The sequence below is a fragment of the Netta rufina genome, assembly GCF_964035555.1.
Source record: "Netta rufina genome assembly, chromosome: 1".
Lineage (NCBI taxonomy): Eukaryota > Metazoa > Chordata > Aves > Anseriformes > Anatidae > Netta > Netta rufina.
This window is the reverse complement of record NC_140123.1, coordinates 106616576-106640857: the sequence shown is the minus strand read 5'-3', so window position 1 is coordinate 106640857 and position 24282 is coordinate 106616576.

The window sequence follows — 24282 nt, the reverse complement described above, 5'->3', positions numbered from 1 at the left end:
TGATTCATTGAGCATTTTATCTATTTTGTGAAGATGCTGGGGGAGTATTTTTTCTTCTCTAACGTCAGTTGCACTGAACGTGGCTTTACCCAACTTGAGACACCTAGATTTGCAAGAGCACTTGTTAATTTATGTGAATAAACGGAATGGAAGTAACTTGAAATCTCTACTTGTAAAATTGCCATGTTCAACAGAACACACATTTTAGCTGAGCACTGGAAAAATAATTAAACAGAAGGGAAAGAAAAGAAAATACTTCTAGAATCACTTTGGTCTCTCTCTCTCTCTCTTTTTTTTCTTTAGCCATTTTCAAGCTTTTCTACATGCAACTTTTATTACTCTAAACTCTAGAGGTGCTGTGAGGGCAAGTTTTGCACTAAAGAGCTCCCTGGGAGACAAAGTAAGGGAGGGGTTTGACTGGTGTTTCGTGCGAACATGTACAGTTACTCTTTTTAGTTCTTGTTATGTTCTTGATGTAAAGCTGGCAGAAAAGTAACAGTCCTTAGGTTATAATTAGATATTGGGTAAGAATAGGGCCAACAATAACAACCTGAAGGCTAAAAAAGGGAGTATCTTTTGTGACAGTGACCTCTTCTTCAGCGTTTTTAATTATGTACTTGTAAAAACGCTGTACAGTGTTTTTAATTACGTGTGGGCAAAACAGTCTCAGTCCTGTGACATTCTGCTTAATTTACTGCCACTTAAAGCAAACTTTTAATGACCTATCTGTGTGTCAATAGAAAACAACAAACAAACAAACAAAGCGTAAACCCTTCAGCAACATCAGGTGAATACCTCTCTTCCCCCTCCTGCCAGGCCCTGCCATGGACCCTGAGGCCTGCTCAGGCCCCAGCACTGTCAGGCAAGTGGGAACTGACCGTAGATGTTTCCTTCCGTTGGTCCTGCTGGCTGTAAGTGCCAGCAGCTTTCCTTTTCTTCCCTTCCAATGGCTACAAAATGGAGCACAGGAAGTTGCACACCAACATGTGAAAGAACTTCTTCACAATGAGGGTGACGGAGCACTGGAACAGGCTGCCCATGGAGGTTGTGGGGTCTCTTTCTCTGGAGATATTCAAGGCCCATCTGGACGCCTACCTGGGCAACCTGCCCTCTGAGGAACCTGCTTTGGCAGGGGGGTTGGACCCGATGATCTCTCAAGGTCCCTTCCAACCCCATCAATTCTGTGATTCAAATGCTGAGCTAACTGCATGAGCTAACTGCAAGTGTCTTCACAAAACCTGAGTGATGATTTTGTGGTTGGGGAGAAACATTCTTGGCAGTTGTTATTTTTGTGGGGAACATGATAGAAAACCAAGAAGTGTACCTAAACAAAATAACAGGAAGTGTACCTAAACAAAGCAGGAGCAGCTTTGGAGCCCCTTTGAGATACGGTAATGAAAGGCTGAAGGCAACAAGACCACTACATCCACAAAGGTTTTACCAAGGCATGCAGAAGGAAAGTAGTCACAATGCACATTTAGTCATGGAAGTCTCTGCAGTTGCCAGCTAATAAATATTTATAGGCAAATGTTTCTGCCATTATTACATTTATTTTAAAACAAAGATCTCTGTGTGAAATTGAAACTTAATGTTTCACCTGACTTGCTTGCAGTGCAGGGAAAAATGCAATTCTGACCTATTTAGATGATGAATTGCATCTACTTAAAGGATGATTATAATTAGTTGAATAAACATCTAGAAAGTAATGAGCTGTAAAGATACTACTATCCAACTTTCATGTATAGTGATGAAAGTAATGGAAATCATTGGTGTGCTGACTTACCAACTAAAATAATGGCTGTACAGGGAATCCCTGATTTAAAATGTGATAAAATACTTGTGCTTTGAAGATGCTTGTCTGCAAATTCGTGACAAGTTAGTCCAACCAATTATGAATTACAAATTGGTTCTTTTTTTTAAGTTCTTTGTAAACAGTATCTATCTTTCTGTGAATTTTTGAATATGCATTTCTGACTGCATCAAACATCAACAATCAGTTTGAATTTTTCGCATCATAATCTAATTGAGAAGCAGTGCTTACCTTCAAAAGAAATAATTTCAGTTTGTCTATAAAAGTGTTGCTCTTGGATTTGAGGATAGCTCTGAGAGATAAAGATTAAGCCTTGTTTTCTGTAGGCCTTTGGGGTTTGGTCTTTTGAGCTGTTGATGTACTGCACCAGCAGTCAGTACTGCACCTCTCTGTGGATGTGTCCTTACACCAAAATGATGATTACACTGTGTTAAATGTAAATACTGTTTACTTGTTATTATGTGTGAATAGGTATATTTCTTATGAAACCTCGTTATTAGGTTCATGCTGTTGTATATTCTAATTCTTATGGAAGACTTTTTCTTGCATCTTTGATAAACAGCTTGTTCAGCACAGGATTATTTAGACATTAGAAACGGAGCTCTTCAGAATTTACTGTACTTACATGTATGTCTCAGAACAGTTTACAGATTCATGCATGTCATATATGTCCATATTTCTTAGGGAGGAATATTTAAAATATATAAAAAATAGTTTTGTGTAAGAAATGAAGAGACAAAAAGGGAATCATGGCTTGACAAACATGTTTCAAGAGAAGATTTGGTTCCTGGATGAATATAGCAATTGCTTTTGTTTCAAGTCAGGAGTTGGGCTTGTATAAAAACATATTCACCAAGTGACATAAAACTGGTCTAAATAACGATTTTGCTGAATGAATAAAGTGTCAGGTTTTAAACAGTTATAGGTTGTGACAGTCAACATGCCAATACAAGGTAAATCAATAAGACTTTCATCTGCATGAAATGGGAGGTATCACCTAGTGGTTCATGGTGGTTTAACTATGTGCTAGCCGATGTAACTTTTATAAACAAGACCCTTAACTGTTTTGGGTCTAACATGACGAGCAATATGTGGTAAGGAAAAAAGTACAACCATTAATTTGGAGTTTACTTTTAACTTTCAAAATAAGGTGCTTATACTTGATTATAGTAGTGTAAATATGGTATCAGGAGTGACTACCCATGCTGTGGTGGGATGAGAGACATTTTGGAGGCAATGCAAGCTGAGTTCCCATCTGCCTGCTCTCTCTGTGTCCTGCCATCATAACTATTTCTTGGGTTGCTGTGTTCCAGACTAAGAAGATATTTAAGTAGTGTCTTTCTAAAGTGTTTTTGAAAAATGGGAAGTCCTTCATTTTCATAGCAGTCTCTAGCTTTAGAGGCAATCAGTCTCAGTGAATAGTCCTAACTTTGGTCATTCTTAAAACCTAAAGTTTTTTAATGCTCTTCCTGTCTGTGTTTCCTGTTCTTACCTCCTGTGTGCCAAGAGGCCATCCTGCTCTGGGATCAATTAAGTCTTCCCTGAATTACTTGTATTTTTTCCAAAATAGCACAGGAAGATCCACCTGCTGTATTCCAAAGAGGTAGTCTTCTAGCCCTTGGTTAGCCTACTTCCCCTTCAGCATGAGCGGACCCTGCCATTACAGTGGGGCCTCCTTTTGAACCATCTATTTAAATTTTAACTGCTTTCTAGAGTGTTCCCCTGGGTGTTGTAGGGAAAACTTTAATCTCATGGCTGTGCTGAGAGGCATGAAGGAGGCCTCATGGTAGTTCGTTTTGACAGGGAAATAGATTCTGTCTCACAAAAGAAGTTTGAATTTTACTCCCAGAGTCTCCGAGCAGTTCCTTAGCCTGGCTACAAGACATGAGCAACACATTAAAAAATGAGTTAAAAAATAAAAACAAGAACCTAGTAGGAACTAGATTTCAGCTGATATCATAGATCTTTTCAAAATCTAAATTTTAAATCTGCCTGATAATTTTAGACACTAATGTTTTATTTCCATCTTGAAAATGCATTCACAAACTTATTTAAAAGCTTCTCACTGAAAACTTACTGGGATGTCCAGCTTGTCCTTGCTCTCAATCAATAACCACTCCTTTAATGACACGGTAGCCTGCTGACAAGAAACACACAGTGGAAATGTGTTTCTCTAAATCAGTCAAAGGGAATAAGCCTGGAGAAAGAATGGAAGCCAAGTTCCCTAGATCAATAACTGCTGTTGTATATCTGTCACCTCTGCTGGGCAGCAGGAAATGTGATTAAAACAGGTGGAGTTAGGGATGCTTTTGCAAGTTTCACACTTTTACTTGAAAATACTTAATGGAACTTCTTGGAGCACCTGGCTAGCGATCTTGACTTTATTTATGTGCTTTGAAAGTTACAGTAGACCTTGGCATTTTATTTTTTTTTTTTCTCTCTGTGTACATCTGTGGATTGATTTCTTCCAAAGGAACTGAAGTGACTTGCATAAGAGGGGGCAGGAAAATTGCTGCTGCTGTAGCTTCTGGAAAAGCAAGCAAGTGCCCTGAGCAGCAGGTTGCCATTCCTATCTTCCAAGGGGAAGTGTGCTTCTGGAGCGCGCTGTCCTCCTGAAGCAGCTGAGCACCAGTGGTGTGGTGCTGGCTCTGAATATATGGCCGGGGAGAGCAGCAGGGAGGAAACAAAAGTCTTTCATTAATGTGTTTGGTGTGGCTTACCTAACTTGGCTGGATTTTTTAAATTTTAAACGTGCCTGTGATTTGTGCCATTCTTGGAGGTTGGAGGTCAGAGTACTCCAAGAGTTGGTGAATAGTAGGATGCTTAAACCAATTAAAAGCAATTGTGTGTGTGTGTGGGGGGGGGGGGGAATTGTGAAAGGTCTAGAAAACTGGATCTTTTCTATAGAGTAGCAACATAATTTTCATCTAAGGTGAACAGGTAGTATTCACTGTTTCACAGAGCTACGTTGCTTCATTGCTTAATGCAAACTGAGAATGTGCCTCTGGTATTCTGTACCTCTCTTCACTCAACAAGAGTAATTGTTTGGGAGAGAAACCTCACTAGCAAAGGTGGGAGGACAGCAGTAGAGCATATTGGTCACTTAAAAATGACCTGCAAATCAGTTTGAAGTTTCTTGACAATACATGCTTAGTGGTTCCAGTAATAGCTATGCTTTCAGTACGCTATTATCCAGCCCTGCCAGGATCACTACTTCTGCTCATAGACTGACGTCACGTCAGCTCTGCTGGACCATGAAGCAGGCTAATAGGTAAGTGTCTTTCACTGAATGACAGAGTTTGGCAATGTGTTTACTTTTAACTGAGTGAAATATTTCTAAAAAGCTTTTTTGAGCAAACGGTACTTCATGGAAAACTAAGACATTTTATTTTTTGGCCATATTGCGAAGGCTTAAATACCTGCCTTCTCGTCTGTGGCCTGCCTAACAAGTAGATTAGCAGGAACTTCAGTAAAGTCATATAACTTACAGCTAGAAAAGAAGGTATCTATGGGGGAAGTGAGCTTTGTGTGAAGAGGCTAAGACTTTTCAGTACAATAGGATCAAATTGAACTATTCAGAATGAGTCTGAGAATCCGGTTGGCCAGATACATGTGAAAACATTTCCAAGAAAGATGAATGTAGAAGAAAAGCAGTAAGATGATCTCAGAAAGAGAATTTTGAAGTAAAGTGAGGTAACTAGACAGTTTACTCCTGAGATGAGAGATGCCAGGTGCCAGCTGTCTTTGAATATGCAGACAGACCTAAATAAACTCTTCTCTGTGACAGCATGGGACACTTCTTTAAGCATCTGGAGAATCTTTCCAGCGATAGAGGTGTCAACGCAGGAGTAAGAGTAGCCTTTTTATTAATATCTTCTATCTGCTTATAGTTCACTTTCTCTATCAACAGCTATTGGAATGTGCTGAGCCATGAGCAAAGACTGCTTCCACTTTCTTTGAAAGTGACTTGTCTGTCTTTTTAAACCTTTGGAATAGGACACGCTGTGCATCTGAATTATTAGCAAATACACTGTCACAAATGAAGTCTGTATTTGCAAAAGTAATATTTTAAATCCTAGTGCTGGTAAGATCTATCATTTTAGACTCACACTGAGGGTTTTACATCTGCACACATGAATCCCCATTCCTACAAGAAATATCAGTCTCACTTTACTTGACTAGTGACTTTTTTTTTTTTAAACAGTGATGAGATTGGCATGAGCCATAGTACCAGCTCTTTATGAAGAGAAATACATTATTCAATAGAGAAGAATGTTAATATTAATTTGGATTTTTCAATTTGTCTGTAAAGCTATATTCAAACCCTGTGTGTGGGTATTGAGGTTGAGAAATGCCTATTATGTGTCCTTAAATAACAATTTGTTACATGTACATAGAATGATACTTTTGTACACATACCGAGTTCCATACATAAAATATGAAACTATTACAAAAATATAGTGGCCAGCTTTACAGAGCTGAATTGCCTTATAATTCTGAAATTCAACAAAATGACCTAGGGCATGCTATAAAAAACTTAATTTAGGAAAATGTGTATGTGAAAGTGATTTGATAGAAAATGGTAATTATTTTCTTCCATACTGCTATAACCAAATCAGTAGGAGATGGATTTTGTTTTTATTCTCAGTACAAAGTGTTTAAAAAAAAATAAATCTGTTGTCAGCTGCAACCTTGTCTGCAGAGTCCCAGCCTAAAGCAAGATTTTTACAGTCAAGTTTTAAATCCCTTGATGTATCTGTGTTTGTAATGGAAATGCTAACATAACCTTAGCTGTTACAGGGCAAACAATATTGCAATAATAAATAATGAATAAAGTGGTTTAATAATTTGAAGCAAATCATGTCATAGGCTTGGCAAGATTTTATGACTAAATTATATGGGCAGGAACCCATCAACGGACATGCTGCATAAATACCATAAATAGATGTAGTAAGGATGTGTGTTCATGCAGATGAAACTACGGTTTTCATGATCTAAGGGATAAGATGCCGTATGAGACTGTACAAAATTGGTTAGAAGCCTTAAGCGAATCAAAAGCCAGAACAAATAATCAATGGGGCAATTTTTAATCAATGGCTATTATCTGTAGTACTAATGATTTATGCTATACAGTGGCTCACTGAATCTGCTGGGCTTCTGAATATGGATGTTTTGGTTAATGATCCATTGTGTGGCCTATTGGTAACACTTCTTGCTTTTTAATTGCAAAATGTAATATAAACATATATATATGTATATATATTTAGTGCGACACATAGCCTAATTGAATGTTTTTCTCTTTATAGCTTAAAGAGCCATGGGGATTTCCCTGGCACAGTATGGGTCTGGTTCAGCTAGGCTCGTATCTTTTTCTGACAGTGCCTACTGTATACTTCTAAAAGGAAAGGATGCAACAAATCACCGAATAGGAAAGGGCCAATTAATTTATTCTATCCTGATCTAAGATACCAAGAGCTGCTCTCTGGAGTTACAGCTTTCATCAGAACTTGAAGGGCATCTGTTTCCCATCAAGTGGTTTATCCTCTGTTACTGCATTTTTTCTTTCTTTTTTTTCTTAGATCAAGAACAGCACAGAATGACAGGATGAGGGTGATGACCACAGGTGTGGGCTATTTCTTGCGTTTTAAAGCTATGAAGGAGCATGCTTATGACTGTCTTGAAGTTGAAGAACTGGCAGGATGCAGGAGGTGGCCCTAGCTTGGCGTACTACAGGTGCAGCTGCTCCTGCACAAAGCAGGGGATAGGAGCAAAAGACCAGCACCCACCTCAGGAAGGGTGTTTGCTTTAGGAGGTTTGCTCAAAGGGGTAGAAAATACTCTAGGTGACAATTCAGTATTAGGGAGACTTTAGATAAATGCAAGTCCTTTCTTTGTGCAAGTGGCTGTGTGATGTGGGCAATAGCAGGTAGTGATTTTGGAAGGATTTTGCTGCTTCTAGGTTCCTTTGAGCAAATGAGATATTTTAGGAGGAGGTTTAAAAGGTCAAAAACTTTTTTTTATTTCTGCCCATGGGACTCAGTTTTAAGGGCTTGTGTCATATCGGGCATTTAGAAATGCCCTGGCAGTGTTCAGCAGCTCTTTTCAAATTCCTAGCATGATTTTCTTGTGATATACATGCACAAGCAATTCATTATGCTAGTGTTAACACATTGATCTTGCAGCTATCTGACACTTCTGCTGACTGTATTGATGGCTGCAGGGTTGTCAGGCTGCTGTGTGCTCAGAAATGAAGCCAGCAGGAGAACGATCAGGCAGATCTCTGTAAAGCTAGGGTAAGACTGCCTGAGGTCAATTTGTGAAACAGCCTTCATCTAGGAGTCATAAGTCCAGACCAAATTAGCTCTTCTTTTAGAGATCCTAGTTTAATCATCTGTGAGGGGGGGGGGAAAAAAAAAAAAAAGAAAAAAAAAAAAAGAAGCTGCATTGCCTTTATGTAAAAGGAAACAAACTTTATTGTTACTGTTTTTCTATACCTGTCTCAGTGCTTTTGTTGTTCTTTGAGAGATCACGCTTTGCCTGTTTTCAAGGCAGCCAAATTAGGGCACTCTAACGTGGTACCATTTAGTATTCTCCTCTTAACTCATCTACTTACAGAAAGGCACGGCAGATGTTCTGTAAACTCTAGGGAAGGCTCTGTGAGCCTTTACCAGGAAATTTGTACTTGCAGCCTGTCACACAGTAGGGAAGGAGCTCTCCTAAAGACAGCACACACAATATGAAAGGTTCTTGATATAAGAAGGTGGACTTTCCCTCAATTTCATGTCTTGAGTTCAGTGGAGGGGAGAGGAGAGGGGTGCGAGCATCATCATGCATCTTGACAATGCTAAAATTTATGTATGCTTCAAGCTTGTGTTTAAGTAAGGTGAAGGAAGAAACATCCTCTAGTAATATACTGTACTCTGCACTGTAAATTAATTCTGGATTCAACTAAAATTTTGTCATCCTAGTTTAGCTAGCTTTAATGATTTAGTACCCTATTAAACTAGCAAACAGTTTGTCTCCTGTCTCAGATCATAGCAGTTTAAATATATTAAGTCACGGTTGTTGTATATTGCAAGGAATGCAAGAATAGCCCTGCTAGTAAGATAACTAATAATGGGCCATCAGTCTTAAAATTCAGTGCCAAATTTGAAGGCATACACTGTTTAGACCACACTGAAGAGCTGCATTGTGTCTTTTTCCAGCTCTTAGTTATTAACTGATTGTTGTTATTGGTACCCATCACTGGTTTGTAATCCAGTATTTGACAATTTAGTGTTTCGCTTTTGTGAAACCCTTATGTTGTCTAGAGCTAGATCAATTTTCTTCTGTGTTTATAATTACTTGCAATATTAGCTTTGTTTCTGTATATTTGCAGGGAGATCATTCTGTGCATTTCAATGATTAATTCAGCTGCAGTCACTTTACCAAGGTCTTTTGCAGGAATTGGCAGTCAGATTGCAAATCCTCCACCCCTAAACCTTTCAGAAACTCCTCTCTCCCAAACTATTTTCAGTAAATGAGATTGTATTATACAGTATAGAGAGCGTGTTGCAGTTAACATTTTTCAGAGTAGGAAGGTTGATAAGGTTGTTCTAAGAGAGAAAGAAAATGGAAAACAAATGCAGAGTTATTAAATTATCCCATTTTTCTTCCAAATATGAAATTTACGCTTCAAGGCTTCTCCAAGAGAAGAATTGAATAGAAAAAGCACCCCAATCCAGGCTTGCATCTACAGATACTAGCTATTACAAGCATCTGATGCCAGGTGTTATGGAAAATCCTGCATGTCTTTCTAATGCAGGGCTGATGCTTATCCACCCTTGCACAATTCAGTTCCTTGTACCACATGAACCAGTTATGTCTTCGTATTTTATCAAATACGCTATGAAGATACCATATACATGACTTTCATTTTAGTTGTTTTATTTTTTGTCTGAAATATAACAACACTTCTCCAATCTCCTTAAAAAAATAAAAATCTGTTGTGGCAGAAATCTGTGATAGCTGAATTTTACACTTTGATGCACTGTAATTTTGACAGAAGAACAAAGACGGGCATTGGAAATCAGGTGTTATTTCCCTGTTCAGATTCAGCTTCAAGTAAAGCTTAGGAAGGGAAGATTGTTTGTGTGACATACCTCACAGAAACAAGTGGTAGGAAATATATTAATACCATGATGTTCAACTCTCATACTGTAATAGAGTGCCTGTGTAACACATTTCCAATTAAAGTGCCAGAATGTGCTACATAAAACATGGTAATCTCTTTAAGTAACTTTCAGAACAGCTTATCTGTGCAGTTGGCAGCACTTGTAAATATTTGAGGCTGATGGATGTGGATCGGGAGTACAGTGTTTTCATTGTGGAGAGGGGAAAAAGCCTGACAGCGAGGAAGAGCCAGTTGTGTTTGGAGAGGCCATTCCATCTCTGCTTGTCTCCAAGAGCCCTGCAATGTGCCCATGTCCCCGGGAGGGAGAGCCTTCGGTTTGTCTTCCAGCTCCCTAGGGCAGAGGAGCTGTGCTCAGAGCCCAGCAGAAGCCCAGCGCTGCAAAGCCTGGCAGTCCACATGTGGTAGTGCCAGCGGTGAGCCCTGCCTCAAGCCTGGGATGCATCAGCCACCTGTGGTTTCCTCTCCCTGGGCATGTGCCCAATAGCTGCCAGTAATAAAGTTGCAAACGTCCCATGTGGATTTGATGATCAAAGGATTAACCTGGATGCCACAGGAAGGCTTCTGCTCCACGTGGGGATTCTGGGGCAGTCTGCAGGAGGTCAGGCTTTGTGCCATTCCACCTGGCAGGAGAGCCCAGGGTCATTAGGCTGGAAGTTGTTATGCTCAGTGAGTTTGTATGGTGGTGGTGTTAGCATCTTTATGCTTCCTCTTCCTGTGCTGACTGTTGCATGGGAGAGAAGGTGGGTAAAGCCTGTGCAGATAGGCAGGGAGTGGCAGGGGAGCAGTTTGTCCCTTATTCCTGGATTGCTCTAGTTTAGATATGTCCACTCCATGGTTATCTCTGTTTTACTTTTCACCACATTTGGTAGTTTTCAATAGGATTTAACTTGGGGTTCCCACCTGTGAGGTCTGACCTGTTTAATATCAGATGCTTCTCTGCTTCTGCCCATCTTTCCCCTGCAGTTGCAGCTCCTCCCTTCTCACCTCTTGTGGTTCATAGAAATCACTTGGTTTTGTTGTAATTTTTACATGTTGTTTTATTCTGAGAAATGTATTCTGTAGGAGGGAAAGTGTCCTGAAAGGCTGGAATAACAGAGCTGGAAGGTAGGTAGGGAAAGGGAACAAAGGAGAAGGAAATTCAGGAGCTCTTTTTTCAGCAGTAAACAATAATACCTTAACCAGCTTTTTTTTTTTTTTCTTTTTTTTTTTTTTCTCCTGTATTCCTTATTCCTTGAACACTGTTCTCTGAAGAATAAATGATAATTTCCAGATTTTTTTTTTTTTTTTTAATTACAATAATGCATTTATTTCAGAAGTAATTTGGGAGGTAGCTGGAATGAATATTATTTAATTGAAACCTGTTTGCCATTGAGGGGAAGGAAGACAGTTATTACTAGCCAAACCTCCTCTTCTTTTTTTTTTTTTTTTTTTTTTTTAAGGGTAGACACTGCAGTCTTTCTTTTTGCCTTGTCAATCAAACATAATTAGTACTTTCTGTGCACAGAGAGTTTTCACTGTCATGCAGATTGATTGGAAAAAGGCATGTTCTCTAAGCAAGCAGTTCTTCTCCTGATGAATTAAATAGTCTTGCTATTCAAGTTGGTAAGAGCTGTGTTTGACACACATTACGTTATGTATACTTCATGCAGTATTTGGAAGGCAACTTTGACTTTCAATGGATTTAGATCTGACTCATGCCCGCTATCATAAACATAAATGATCCCTCACTGTAAAACATTTGGCAGTATTTGCCGTCAGAAATGCCACTTTGTGGAATATCTGCTATTTTCTGCCTTCTGCAGGCTATCACTCTAAATTTGTATTTAATTGGCACCTATGCCCTATTGAAACTGGCGTTCCACCTAGTGTGCGGGCTGAATGCCACGCTGACAGATGGACATCAGTGCTGGTATGCTGAAGAGCCAGTATTTGCATCACATGCAAGTACGAGTGACTAGATTTTACTTTACAAATCGTGAATTTGAAAATCTTGCAGGGCTTTCATGTTCGAGGTGAGAAGGATGCACCAGTGCTTTTCAATCTGCAGTTGGACTTTAGGAAAAAATATTGTAGTGGTATGAAAGCAGCTGCTTAGCTCTGGTAAATCGGGGCTGCTGTTCAAGGGGAGGATTTTAATCGTCTCCACCCTCGATTAGCTCTCCACAGGGCACACTCTGACTTTTTAGTAATATTATTTCCATGGCTAAACCAAGTTTCTCACGGAATACCTTTGCTGAATACAGAAATCTGATCTGTCTTGCATCCGTTGTAGAAGGCTGCCTATTACTTCTGCTCAATAGAAGCTTTATAAAGACAGCTTTGGCAAAAGAGCGTCACTCAAATGGCTATTTAACTCCCCAGTGAAGAAGCTAAAATGTTAAGAAAAAGAAAAGAAATCGGTAAATACGCTGCCTTATTATTCTGCAGCATTTAATATACATTTCAATACTTCCTGTTCAGTATTTCTTTTCCTTTCTTCAGGCAATTAGCTGCTCAGATACAAACATAATAAAAGCTAAACTACACAAGAGAGGGGTTTTCATCCTCTTGCTAATGCAAGTACAGACTCTAAATCTCGACCTGAATACTCTTTGCAGATTGACAAGGGGTGCATTATTCTAAGTCACTCTGTATTATGTGTGAAGAGTGCCCCAGCTGTGTCATTGCTGAGGTTAAAAGGTGTTAGCGCTTGCATCTTTTAAATGAGCATAGTAAATGAAAGTGAACAATTAAGTAAGAAATTTGGCTTGCTATCTCTGCATGCTGTGTTTTATTGTGGTGTTGCCAGCTTCTGTGAATGAAAATACAAGAGCAAATTAAACAGCTTTATGAACTCGCAGGAGGAGCAGTTGTTCTAGTGGCTTTCATACAAATGTCTAATTAATTCTTGAAGTAACCCAAATTGTTCTTTTGTGATCTGTGAATGGGAATTTGTGAGGAACCTGTGCAGATGAAACTCGGTGAAAGGAGAACTGGGATTTAATGATTAGCTGGCAGTTTGCAGTTGCTGGGTCCAGACATTTTAGTTATTTTTCTCATTAATATTACATTAGTAAGTTTAATGAAACACTTGGATGAATATGTTATAAGTAATAAGGCATTAATGTTATTTTTTTGAGCAGTCAGTTATGCTAATGGACATCTGTCATTTCTTCACCACTGTTTATTTGAATTATTTGGGGGAATCCTAAAATAAAGGTATGTAGCAATTAAAAAACAAATTTTGAATACAGTCTAGCTTTGGCTAGTAGCTGTGGGCTTGAAACAGAAGAAAATATTATTGTAGGAGAAAAGCTCACAACCTTGCAACTTCTGCTTCCTTCCTCTAAGTGGACCTTTCTTTTAAAGAGCCTCAGGTTAAAATCCTGAAAAGATGGTCATTCTGTTTGTTCCCAAGTCCACACAAAATAAATTACTTTAAAAACAGATATAAAGTATTCCCAGTGAAATATGTACCAACTTCGAAATTTGCTGAAATTAATTTAACAGATTATTATTATTATTATTATTATTATTTTGTGAAAATGGTATTCCTCTTCACTACACCAATACTACCACGTTACTTCCCTGGAGAAATCTGATTTAGTGTCATGTCAAACCAACACCTTCACAGGTAGTATGAATCCAAACTCCTTTTTTTTTTTTTTTTTTTTTTTTCCTTTTAAATATCTTTGTTATGTGTTGAGCACGTGTATCCCAGAAGTGTCCTGTTCTGTTAAGTGCTGAAGCAAAGTTAGATCATTCTGGTAACAGTTGACAAGGTTGTACTCTAAATTGTTTGGAACAAAACACTCCATAAGTTGTATGTATACAGTTTTGTTAACAGGCCTTTTTATAAAGGAGGATGGAGTTGAGCAATAAACAAAATATAAATATCACAGGAAGGTTTGGGCAGAGTGCATCCAAGCGTCCTCTGATGTATGGGCAGCTTTAGGTGTGAAATGATGCCTCCATCTCTCATGTAGGGACACTAAAAGGAGCTGTGCATCTTCTTGGCAAATGGAAGAGCTTTCTTGTTTCATGCTCTGTTAAATATGTATGTCTTGTGATTTCATCTCTATTGTGTTTTTAATTAACTCTGGTAACCGCTAAGTTACCTCCACTGTCTTCATATGGACCAGGCTTTACTGCTCTTCAGCAAGAGAATAACATATGCCTGAGCTTGTCTGCTTAGCAGTACCTTTCCCTTTAAAACTTCCACATATGCCGGTTCTTACAATACCTTAATTGAATATCAAATTAAGCTCACCATAGCTTTAAATCAGTCTGATTTAACCTATTGTTTTCATAGTGGAGATGTAATTTAGCTCCATGTAGCCCAGTCTGCTCCACAGCTATCTAAATCACACTACGTTTCCATAGATCTGCAAAGCTTTATCCAGCTGGCCTATAAAATGGAAGCAATTTCTTGTAACAGCAAATCTCACCACTTTACTGAGATTTAAAATAAGCCCCTCAACCCCTTGATTCTAGTCAGAAGCTGTAACAAATGAGGAATTAGTTTGCATTTCCAAATGTTCACTGTGGGATAATGATGTAAAATAATATCCAGCCATAATAACAATAAACAGGTTTTTTTAAAGAAAAGTTTTGGGGAGATAGAAACTTCTGCTTCCATTGTGTGTGTACAATGGAAAATGTCCTGATCAAGGAGGACCATCTAAATATTACCAGAATACATTAGTCTAATACATAGAGGTAACCTGTAGTACAGCTGTAATTGTAGTTCAAAAATTGCTTATCCTTTGACCCTAAGATATTTTTACTCAGTAATTCATAGAATATCACATGAATGTAAAGAATCCACATGAGTATGATGTGTATTAACTTGCACCCTGGCAGAGCAGTTTTGCTCAGTAAATCTGTAAACTTACATGGAAGAAATATGAAAGCTTAACTGGAAAGAGTTATGTTGTCTGTAAATTATACTTTAATGTGAGACCAGACTTTGTTTTTCTTCTAAGCAACACCTGATGGGATTGTATGGCCACCTGTCTATTGACGTAGTCATGAAAAACCTGCAGGAGAAAGAACGGAGTCTGTGTTTTCCTGGCTTATGTAAATCTGCTGTTAAAAATATGTACAAAAAAAGCGTATTTCATAATGAGTGACTCTGAGAACCCAGGATGTTGACAGCATTGGGGACACTTCAGAGATTATAATGATACCTAATTTATTGCATCTGACTGCATGGAAACCTTTCTAAGTTATTGAAGTGCATGTTGCAAATACAAAATAATGAATAGCACTGCTTAGCCTACTTGTATACACTTATAAGGCATAAGCTGTGCTATTGGGATATGCATTCATAACTCACAGGGCAGTAAACATGATTGGCAGGTGTAAATCTGAGAGCTTGGTTCAACTCCTACATACATAAGTAGAGCCAAAAGTTCATATTTATAGTGTGTGTACGTGTGTGTATATACACACAAATTATTTTAATAGAGGTAATAGTTCCTTGTCACATTGTCACTCTAGCAATACCTTGAAGTTTCAGGAATGCCAGAGCAGTGGTAGCCAATGCTAGTTAGTCTTCCTTTGCCGAATAGAAGCCTGTGTGGTGTATCTAATTCTATGTAGCCCCTTCAGGTTTCTGTCACATGTACTGCTAATGCACTACATTATTTTTCTGGACCCATGACTGCTCTCCCCTGGGCCATAATTGGACGTCAGACCTTCCATGGCTGCGTGTGGGCCATGGTGCTTGGCTCTGCACCTTTGTTGGGCAGTGCCAATGAAGCTCTGTGGCAGTGCAGTGCAGAGGCTGCCACCAGCAGGCCTTCGCCCGAAGGCTGTGGGCCCGAAAGCTGTGGGAGGCTGCAGAAAATCTCCAGGAAAGATGTATGGTGCAGGTCACAAGAAGGAAGGGTGGTGGAATTGCCGCTGCTGTCTATACACGAGCACTGCAGTCACTGCAAAGCCCTCAAAAATGCTCAGGTTTTGCCAACAGTGCACCTTTTCACAAAATATTCCTTCATATTGACTGAAGGCTAGGACAAGTATCATTTTATAGTGTAATCAAAATATAGGCCAGAGTAGCTATCATGAATGCCAGCCTTCAGACAAGAGGGAAAGATGTCTTTATGCAAGCTAAAGAATGGCATTGTGCATGCAAAGGGCTTTTGGAACGAGTTTGTTCATGAAAATTTGTGTGATAGGAGTGGAGTTCTACCATCTTCTGCTGTCTGTCAACTTTGCACAGTGTCCCATCCAAAGGCAATATTTCCTAAACAAATGAAAGGTAAAATTCAGTGCAAACTTAAACTGAATGTCTGATTATCCTGAAATTGCAGCATGTAGCAGTGTGCGGTTTAAAGATAGTGCTGGGAATCAAGCCTTCACTACTTCACTAGTAGTAGTTAACTAGTAGTGAACTACTAGTACTACACTAGTAGTAGTTCACTACTACTGTGCACAAAGCTGCACAGTAGTAGTCTAAATTCTCACTCACAAATTTGTGCTTACCATTTCTGAAAATTTTGCAATTGGAACTTAGGTGTAATAGTAATTCAGACTTCTCACTGTGAGTTATTCAATAATGTGTTAGCACTGAGAATAGCTTTTGGGCTTTTTTTTTTTTTTTCTTTTCAAATTTGGATGTGTCCTGATTACGTATATGTAAAATTTGCACAAAAAAACATTTGGCATTTTATCATTATGAAGATCCCTAAACTATTGGCTTGTGCTATCTGTGTGATTTCTTTTCCTAGTTCTTGTTTTGAATTAGTAAGGCTTGATGGTTGATCTTTTTTGTTTTAAAAAAAAAAAAAAGTGAAAACCGTCTTAGAGATATCAAGAAATGGTACACCATACAGCAGCCTATAGCCAGCTTTTTGGTGATTATTGTATTCTGCATCTGGAGATTTGAAATAGGCTTCTTAACTTCAAATTTGAATTTGTGATTTCAGTTATTTTCCTTTTTTGTGCTTCTTTGTTGTTGTTGTTGTTTCTTGATGTTAACCTTATGTCGTTTAATATAAAGAAGATTTTTTTCTTCTCTAATTTTATGGTCATTCTGAGTTGTCCCTTTTATTGTGGGTAAACTGCAACTTGCAAAGTATTGAGATGGAATGGAGGTTGAAGACTATTACTTTTTTAATTTCCAGGATATTTCATCTTACCTGAAGGGCTGTAGCTTCTGTTAACAAATGCAAGACGTGTTATTTGGAAGAAGTTGTTTTCCATGGAAACCAACAAAATAATGTGATCAATATCGATATTTTCTTCCTTCCTAGTCTGCAGCTGTGGAGATAGAGTGGTGCAGGGACACCTACTTTAGTATTTCCATTTACAGATCTGAGGCAACATCAATGGTAAAGTGCTTTAACCTGCCCTTTACATGGAAAGCAGCAGGAGGGTGATTAACAAAAACTGACCATACTGTCCCTTAGATCCACCTGCTAAGGGAATAGGCTTTAGATTGGTGTTAGAAGCACATGAACAAAGCGTTTGAAGAGATCCAAAGTGTATGCATTTCATGCTGCCCACAAGAAGCTTTGTGGAATGCCAGGAACTGCTTTGTAATGTCTCTGGTCACCCTAAGCAGCATGCCCAACTACCCATGTTAGTGTACCAGCTCCTCCATGCAACACCTGAAGCAGCATTTGGGCATCAGGAATCAGTCACTAAAGATTTTTCTGCATGTGAAGAATGCCAATATAACTTTGTATCAGAGTACACAAAACAAAGCCTTTTCTAAGCACTGCACTGAGGAAATGTAAAATAATTACTTTTCGCAGTACACAAAGGATGCTGCAACAGCCAAAATGGATTAAATCATTGGTTAAATTCAGGGAAGGAAAAGTCTATCCTGAAAACAGAGTAAAGATGCAAGTTTGATCTCAGACTGGGGAATCTGCCCCAGCCTCTAGGGGCTCGTTGTTGAGGAATCATCCTAGAGAAGCAGCTCAGTGTATTTAATGTTGATCTTATTCCTTTGTTGGCTGCTCAGAGAGAGTACTGAGCTAGAGAAACCACAGGGTTATGGCTGTATATGTAAAACTACCTTTAACTCTTTCTCCCCACCTATTTTGCAATTGTATAGCTGTTGACTGTGTAGTGCAACACCATTTACAGTATTAACCTTTGATTTTATAAACTATCCCGCTGGGGATGGTTTCAGTATCTGGTGGTTTTCTCCATTGTTTACTACAGTAATGAAGCAAGTATGAATCTAGAGGATTTAAAGTTTTAATCCAAGGCAAGGAAGTTTGCTAAGTAGAAATGGCTGTATAGCACAAGGTAAAATATTTTGCTGCACTGGTATTCTAATGTCTATGTGCACACATTTCTTCTAAGGTTATTAGAGAATAATTAACATTTTTTAAACATAATCTAATTTCAGAATTCCAGAGCAACACTAAATTGAGTATAATACTCCCTGTTTATGCAAAAGGCCTTGAACAAGGCCTTACTTATTGCGTATACTCTGAGTGTTTTGACTTTGTGTTGTCAAGGAAAAGTTTACAGGATCAAGTCCTTACATAAGGATTCGGCCTGAAGTGTTTAGTGACCTACTGCATGAGTAGTTTTGTTTTGCAAGGGCTGAAATTAATTTTACTTATCTTGATGTGTACAGATTAAGGTGTTCTTTGCTTCATCACCCATGAGAAGTAGCATCCTGAGCAAAGGATATTGACTCAGCAATTTTAAGAACTTTAGAGGTCTTAGTATCAAGATAGATTTTGCTACCGTTTTGTTGGGTAATTTAGGATGCCAGCATCAGCGAGGAAGTAACATGAAATAGAGAGCCCTTGTGGAATCATGTACTTTTGCTAAATTGCATCTGTGTCTTTCTAGATTTGGCTAACATAAAGAATACCTTATAGCCTATTATACCTCTGTTTAGGAATATATAATATTTAAAGAGAAAAGATTCTTCATCAGATTTGACAAAAGCTTTAAAACAATATGACATCTTGATATTTGAGAACCAAAAGCTTGGAAAGAAGCAGAATTTCTATGTAATGCTTCTTTGTATACTCTGAAGAGTATATACACCTGTAGAGTGGTTATGGTTTCCGTGTGTGCATTTCAATTGATTTTTTTTTTTTTTGTGCTGCTATTAAATCATAAATCTTTTGCCTAAGCTGCCATGTAACAGTTTATTTTTTTTAATTATGTATAATTTGATATGACCTTATCACTCAGCATACAGAAGTACAGATGGAGAATGAAGTCGCAGATGAGTGACAACGACGAAAAGACTGGGAATGAGCAAAGGAGCAAAGCCTTAGGCAGAGAAGGGAGGAGAAAACAGTCTGGTTTAACATTTGATGGACTCCCTTGCAGATGGCATATCATATATGGCTTTGTATTCCACTTTCTTTCTATGTATAGATTACATTTGACAAAGTTATAATGTTAAAAAGTTATAAATCTGTGACAGCATCACAGAACTGTCTAGGTTGGAAGAGACCTCAAGATCATTGAGTCCAACCTCTGACCTAACACTAACAAGTCCTCCACTAAACCATACCACTAAGTTCAACATCTAAACATCTTTTAAAGTCCTCCAGGGATGGTGACCACCACTTCCCTGGGCAGCCCATTCCAATGCTTTACAACAATTTCGGTAAAGAAATTCTTCCTAATATCCAACCTAAAACACCCCTGGCGCAACTTTAGCCCATTCCCCCTTGTCCTGACACCAGGCACATGGGAGAACAGACCAACCCCCACCTCTCTACAGCCTCCTTTAACGTAATAGAGAGTGATAAGGTCGCCCCTGTGCCTCCTCTTCTCCAGGCTGAACAATCCCAGCTCCCTCAGCCGCTCCTCGTAAGACTTGTTCTCGTAAGACTTGGATCGCAGCAGTCTGAAAAGACATAGCTGAAGCTCACAGATCAAGGCTGGGATTTTGAGGATGGATGAACTTGTGCTATTTTCTTGTATACCAAGATATTATATATGTATTTTTAAACTGAGATTGAAGGCAAGAGGATAAGCTTCATCAAAAAGTTGGCATGATTTGTTTTGAATACGTTTTGGAAGTCCAGGAGTTATAGTAAAATGAAATGTTTTTTCATATTCTGTTTAGCTTTGCTTATTAGCCAAGCCTCCTCTTTTATATAAGAGTATGTTCTCAACTACCAGTCAGCCACTTCATACTATTTTTTTAGAATCTCCCAAGTACTAAATCCAAATGGCTTCCGCTACAGCTACCAAAATTTCCTGCTCTTCCCCAGCATATTCTATTTTCAAAATGTGATACTCTGCAGGTTTTTCACATCTGAAATGTAGAAGCACTGTAAAATTAATTTCATGTATTAATATCCTATGCAAGGACAACCTACGTGTGCTTTCTATTTAGTAAAAATATTTTCAATTTGATAAAAAACAAAGCTGAGACATCAGCTTGAGAATTCCCCATGTGGGACACTTCTGCTGCAAAACCCATGTGCTGTCAAACCACAGCAATTTGAACTTTTTGTAGAATAAACAGGTGGTGGTCGTACCCACTGCTGAAGATGGACATTTCTCTTGTATGTTAGTTCTATTCTTTATCAACGGTTCCTATTAATTTTCTTAGTGTTCTTGTCATTACTTTCTTCCTTCCATACTGCTGTATTCCACATAAGATCTCTGCATGTGAGATAGTTTCTGTTTTTTTTTGGTGTAAGTAATGAAATATCCTCTTTGCTCTTGAAAAATAAAAGTGAAAGCTAAATGCAGTTCACTTTCTGCTAGCATCTCCATTTTCCAAGGTACTCTAGACTCTATACCAGCCTGACCGCATAAGTAGGAATAAGCTCCTTCCTGCAGGAAGGAGCTGGGTCTCCCACTGTTCTCCTGCTACCTATACAAGAGATGGACCCATGGGTGAAAAGTGGCCATGCAGTGGATTTCACTGCCTCCTCTTTGATGTGTTGACTAGGTCAGGCTTGTGTCACATGGTACAATATATTGAAGCAAACTACTACCAGTGGTTTCACTGTAATACAAATGAAGATCTTTATCAATTTATCCTTAATCTCTGATTTTCTTTTGAACTTTCTTCTTTAATTTGCAGATGGTTTTATTTACTGAAAAAGGTAAGACCTGAATGGTGCTAAGAAGAAGAATAAGCAAATTCTAATAGAGAATTACAAATTGTACAGAAGGGAGGAAAAAATAAATAAAAAAAAAAAAAAAAAAAAAAGGAAGAAAGAGCAGAACTTTATCCGCTTCTTTTTAATGTCATCCTGCTGGCTATTCAGAACAACAGCTAATAGATCTAGTTCACATTGGTTCATACAGTATATAGAAAACTGGCAATAAATGTGAAATAAATTGATGGGAAATGTCATCTTAAATTCAATAGGTCAGATTCTCAGCTGGTATAAAATGAAGTATTGTAGATCTCCACTCATTTAAGGTCAGGTCTAATATATTCACAAAGAGCTATCCTATATTGCCATTTTATACAGTCATATAACTTTCCAGTCTGCTTTTTATTCCACTCCAAATTCTTCCTCAACTGATGCACATCAAAAATCTATTAAAAATCAACCATGAAACAACATAAAAGCTTAGCCTGTAACACTGTGGCTTTAAATGAATTCTTCATAGCATCTTTTTAAAAAAGAAAAATGTCAAAAAGGTAACCCATTCAGACCTGTGATTCTACCTGAGCTTCAGTCATTCAGGAAAAGTTTGCAGAGGAGCTGTGTTATCCTACTAACTGAAAGGCCACTGACATTTCTTTTGTTGTCTCCTCCAACGTTCATCTTAACAAAATTATAAGCTAAGCTGTTAATATTGTAGAAATAAAAATTCTGTTTTTTCCCTACGTGACATATAAGAATTGGAAACTTGTCATACAGAAAGCAATTAATCAGCCACACTTCATTAAATAATAATAAAAAGGCATATGAGATGAAGGGCTGAATCTGTCTGCAAGTGATAACATGTAGAAATAAGACTGCTGTTGTTTTGCTGAATAAACTGAGGGCTATTGTTTAAATGATCTTCAATGCCCTTCTAAATCTTTACTTTAGTAGCCTTCTGCTATGAATAACGGCTCTGACCTCCCTGACTTTTCTCATGGTATTAGGCACTGGCCAATATGCACAGACCCAGCAGGAGTCAGTCCTTAAAGAAGCCCCAGTGAGAAGCTTTATTCCCCACCCATACCCCTTCTTTTCTGGCTGCATTTTAAAGTGGTAACAGACTCTTTTCTGAAGCACTATTCCTCATGCCAGCTTAGAACATTCCCCAACGGGAATGCTGGAAATCTTATCATGGCAGAATACCCCAAAGTTTTACACTGAATTTGCCCGCAATATGCATTGCACTTCCATTAAAAATAATTATTTAAAACTATTTTGGTGGTCTTATGATGCACAGGTTACTGTTAGTTTTCAGAGATGAGTTGTGAGAGCAGTCTTGTAACGTAGAACTTTATACTCAACTCAGTTTAGGGTGCATTTCTTTGTTGTTAAAGCTTTATGTCCTCTGAAGCTAAAAGCCTGTCTCATATTTCATTGCTTTTTAAATAGAACAATAAAATTTTAGTGTAAATTCCATATCAAAAACTTCAGCCATTGCTTAAGGACTTGACGATTGCACAAGAGGTGTCTTCGCAGGCACCCTTTCAGAGAAACAGTCTTAAGAAAGCATTTATTGGGGTGCTAAATTGTTTGTTGTTGGTTTTGTTTGTTTGTTTCTTTTGTTTGTTTGTTTCTTTCTTTTTTTTTTTTTTTTTTTTTAAAGGTGAAGCTATTTGCATCGCCATTATTGAATTCTTTGTGTTGCACTGATCAGCCTCAGAGTTTCAAAAGCCAACAGCAGATCTTCCTTTGTGTAGTCTTTCTGCAGCAGGGCAGCTAAAGGCATATCCTAGGCTAAGAGGTTGTTCAATAATGTCAAATGAATCCCTGGAGCCCTGCTCTCTGTCATATTATTTTCTGCAAATGCTGACACAAATGAAGTGAAGCATTTATTTATATTCACATACCTATTATTATGGTAATAGGATTGCTATTGTAGTATCAATATGAGAATTTAAATATATAGGGTATAACTTTATGGTCCCTTTTTTTGATTGCTTCACAGTTTTTTTCCCCAAATTGCAGTTCAGATGCAGTTAAGAAATAGTGTGACTTGGTTTCTGCAAGAATAAGGAAAGTAAATCTTTGAGAGATTAAGTAGTTATACCATAGGTGAGGGGCTATACTTAAATGCCTTCTGCGTGTATATAAATATAAATATATAAATTCCTAGTAAAATATGGCAAGTCTGTGACTACAAAGGATACCTTAGACCTGCCGATGTGTTGTGAGGCAGAAGGAGAATACAAGTTTTCTTCATTCCCCCAGAGAAAAGTGAGTACCCATTGTGAACTCTATTTATTGAAGTGCATTATTGCACTCATAAAATGCTTTTTTTTTTGTGGTTCAAACAGAGGAGAGACTAATTTAACCCTTACTTTGCAGAAACAGTCAAGCACTTTTAATTCCCATTTAAATTACACATTGAAACGTTTATAAGGTAGCACCTTCACTTATAAGGGAAAACAGATTTAATTTCAATTGCCTAGTTGACTGAAAGACAGGAATGATCTATGTCTCTTAGTCGTAATGCTTATGCAGAGGAGTGTGTGAGTGTCATATATAAATACAGTTTTATATACAGCTATATATATAGTTTTTGTTATGCGGTTTTGAATTTATTTTAATCTTAAAAAAATATATTTATATCAATCTGATCATTAAAATGAAAGAGGTTACTGACTGGTTCTTCCTTTCAGTTGTTTAATTTGTCAAAGACTATAATGAAAGGTGTTGCATGTTTTAGAGGATTTAAATTATTATGCTACTATTCTTACTGTTGGCTACTATTTAGTCTTCCATATCCAAGGAATTAGTTATACCAAGCTTTCTGAAAAAAGATAACTGTCATGAATTTTCTTTACCTTTCCACTTCCCTACCTGTCTATTATGTTAAGAAGGAGGGCATGGAAAAATTATTCTGATTTGGGGTTGCTAAGTGTTTGATATCTTTTTCTATCCTTTCTTAATGATAGTTTTTTTATATTTTTTTCTTGCTCCTAGATGTTGGCTGTCAAAATCATTCTTCACTGATTTTAGGATTAAGGGGTTGCTACCTATTCATCTTCTGTTTTTTTTTTTTTTTTTTTTTTTTTTTCCTCCAGTTTTCTGCAATTCTCATGTATAAATATATAGTCATTTCCAATTTGCTATTTCTTGATGTGTTTTTTTTTTTTTTTTCATTCTCTAGAATAACTTTCTGTGATTTTTATTCTTCTACAACATTGATTGCCTTGGGCTAAGTTTAGTAAAATCCTGCAGGAGTTT